At 32.2% G+C, this 3,557-nt stretch overlaps 1 non-coding gene across 1 annotated transcript; it reads right to left on the reverse strand.

Moving 5' to 3' along the window:
- Window positions 1-2,224: 2,224 nt before the first annotated feature.
- Window positions 2,225-2,296, reverse strand: Trnaa-ugc (transfer RNA alanine (anticodon UGC)). The gene has a single exon. It is a non-coding gene; the product is annotated as a tRNA-Ala (tRNA).
- Window positions 2,297-3,557: the final 1,261 nt, after the last annotated feature.

Below are 3,557 nucleotides of genomic sequence, written 5' to 3' on the forward strand. Positions count from 1 at the left end.
AGAATATTTTATTTACAAGAAAGGTAAAATGAGTCCATATTTGCAAAAGAGTGCACTCTTTAGCTTCGGCCAAATGGCGGGTAGTTTATGCCTCGAAGGGTGTAGGTAGTTTTCTTCTGTGAAGATGCTGGTTGAATTCAGCCGCTCGTAGAAATGGTTGAGGGTTCTGCGAAATCCTTCCAGACTGGACAAATAAGAACAACGCACATTGCGATCGATGTTCCATAATAAAGGATGCCCTCCTGCGGGCAATGTTGATGAATGTAATTAGTCCATAAACATTTTTGCCTCAGGCTTGTATCCGCATTTAAGTGAGCGGAGATAACAAATAGAATAGAACCCTGCCTTAGTTCATTTGGCACGGAGCGAGACACCACGCATCTGCTTTGCTCGACACGGAATGGAAATCTGTTTGAAGAAACACAATATTCCCGCCAATTCCTGAATCCTCCGCAGCAACTGAAACAATGCAATTTCATTGGTCAAAATAATCGCGTGATTGGAACAATCTAGCAGTTATCGCCCTTGCATTCTGAAATTTCTAACAATATGGTTCTAATGCACTTACTGATCCGCGTTATTTTTTAAATTGTATTTCCAAGTTTAATTAAAGTTTTATGTGTTTTTTTAATTCAATTGTAAGGTTAAAGTACAGAATAGGTACAAAACACCCTCCCTTCCCCATGTTAAGAATGGCTTTTTAAATAATAAGGTTATTATTTCAGCACACTTCACTGCACTGCATGAGGACCATATATATTTGAATTTCATAAACATATTTATTATAAATTTTCATAAACATACTTATAATAAAATGTCAAATAAAAAACATTTATTTTTATAATTTTGTTATTATATATTATAAAGAAAAACTAATTTTGTTATTTTTATTTGTATCCTTTTCAATAATGTGCTTCTTTTTTTTTTTTCAATTTTATTTTAATAAAATGTTTTAACATCCACATAATGAACAACCACAAAAACAACAACAAACGAAGGGACTATTTTGAATCGTCATTCGTCACCGGTAACATTCACGTGGAAAATATGGCAAGGCTTTAGTTGACTTTCAAGTCCAGTGCGAACATGTTATTTAGAAGCTGTTCTCTAAAATAAAATTTTAGTAAGAAGAATAACAAAACATTTTAGTAAGAAAGATAACGAAAGAGTAATTCGTTCTTATTAAAATAATAACAGGGAATACATCTTTTCTGGTAATAATAAAAATAAAGTTTGTTTCATCATTTTGTTTTCGAGTTTCCGATTCGATTTTTAAGTTTGATGGGCGCGGATTTTTTTTTAACGGTGATTTGGCCAGGGTATTCCGACATCGACGTTTACCATAAAATAACCCTTTCATAAAATAAAAATAAACCTTTCGGGTTTGTATTACTGTACAACAACAACACAGATTCGAAAAAGTTGTAAAAAAAACAAAACAAATATATAACAAATAAATGTTATCAAAGGCAAGATAAGTTACTTTTCTACCTAACTGGATATGTTTTCAGTGTTTTCATTTAATGTAACATGTTTATTCAGCTCGAAAAACATAGTGTTTACCGATGTATTGGAAAATTCAAAATGGCGCCCGACTCTCTCTTTAACACGGTAAATTTGGGAAAAGGTGCTATAAATATAAAACTAGACACAATACTATTAGAAACTCGCTCAATATATATTACCGTGACCGGTGTTTTTTTTAATAGTATTTTGTCTAGTTTATTATTTATAACACCTTTTCCCGAACTTACCGGGCAAAAAAGAGACAGTCGGGCGGGCGCCATTTTGAATTTTCCAATACATTGATCAACAATGTATGTTATTCGAGCTGAATAAATATGTTACATTGAATAAAAACACGAAAAATATATCCAGTTTGGTAGAAAAGTAACTTATCTTGCTTTTGATAACATTTATTTGTTATATATTTGTTTTTTGACAACTTTTTCGAATCTATGTGTACAGTAATACAAACCCAACTTTTCATTTCGGGAAATATTAGTTTCCACGAAACACTTACGTGTGTGTTAAAGATAGATAGATAGATAGAGATAGAGATAGAGAGAGAGAGTGTTTCCGATCAGTTCTCTAAATCGCAATCAGAAACATCCGTAGCCATCTAATTTCTAATCACGATCAATGGTGGGCGTTAAGCAGCGTGACAATATTTTATTGAAGTAAACTAAATTAATTTAAAAAATGAATAAATAAAAAAGGACTATGGAGATGCCGGGGATCGAACCCGGGGCCTCTCGCATGCAAAGCGAGCGCTCTACCACTGAGCTACATCCCCAACCAACAGCAGCGCACCTGTTAATCATTTTGATTCATGTGTATTTTATTTATTTATTTTTTTGTTTTGTTTTACTGTTTTATAAACAATTTTGTTTTCTTTGAAGATACATTTTCCTTGAGAGAAACGATCTTGTTACTGCCTTAACAGCTCACCATCACTACTATACTATTACTATACTGAATAATTCACACCAGAAAGAAAGAAGAAATGATGGAAGACACAGACACACGCGTGTGAGCGCGGGTGTGCACATACATACACAAAAAGAGAGAGAGGGGGGGGAAGAGAGAGTGACGTATCTATTGGCGATATAAGTCATATAAAAATGCAGTTGGAAAATTGGTCAAAAACAATTTATTTTTTACTTCAGTAAAGTAAAATTCATTGTTTTAACAATTTCTTCTTCTTCTTCTTCTTCTTCTTCTTCTTCTTCTTCTTCTTCTTCTTCTTCTTCTTCTTCTTCTTCTTCTCTCTCTCTCTCTCTCTCTCTCTCTCTCTCTTTCTCCATTGTTTCTTTTCTCTCAGATGTGACTTTTCTCATAATGGTTAGGAACGAAGGCAATAACAATATTGCCATTGCAATCTATTATGGGTTATAATATATATATATATATATATATATATATATATATATATATATATATATATATATATATATATATATATATATATATATATGGGTTTGTTTTACTGTACACATAAATTCGAAAAAGTTGTCACAAAACAAATATAGAATAAATAAATGTTATCAAAGGCAAGATAAGTTACTTTTCTACTCAACTGGATATCTTTTTAGTGTTTATATTTAATGTAACATGTCTATTCAGCTCGGAAAACATACAGTGTTTACCGATGTATTGGAAAATTTAAAATGGCAGCCGACTCTCTCTTTGAGGCGGTAAGTTTGGGAAAATGAGTTATAAATAAAAAACCAGACAAACTACTGTTAGAAACTCGCTCACTATATGTTACCGTGACATAGGCGGACATACATTCGGCGGGTTTTTAATAGTATTTTGACTGTTTTTTTATTTATAACTCATTTTCCCAAACTTACCGTCTCAGAAAGAGAGTCAGCCGCCATTTTGAATTTTCCAATACATTGGTAAACACTGTATGTTTTTCGGGCTGAATAAACATGTTACATTAAATAAAAAACACTGGAAAATTATCCAGTTTGGTAGAAAAGTAACTTATTTTGCCTTTGATAACATTTATTTGTTCTATATTTGTTTTGTGACAACTTTTTCAAATCTAT

Source organism: Euprymna scolopes, chromosome 36, assembly GCF_053919585.1.
Source record: "Euprymna scolopes isolate OS-2025 chromosome 36, ASM5391958v1, whole genome shotgun sequence".
Classification (NCBI taxonomy): Eukaryota; Metazoa; Mollusca; class Cephalopoda; order Sepiida; family Sepiolidae; genus Euprymna; species Euprymna scolopes.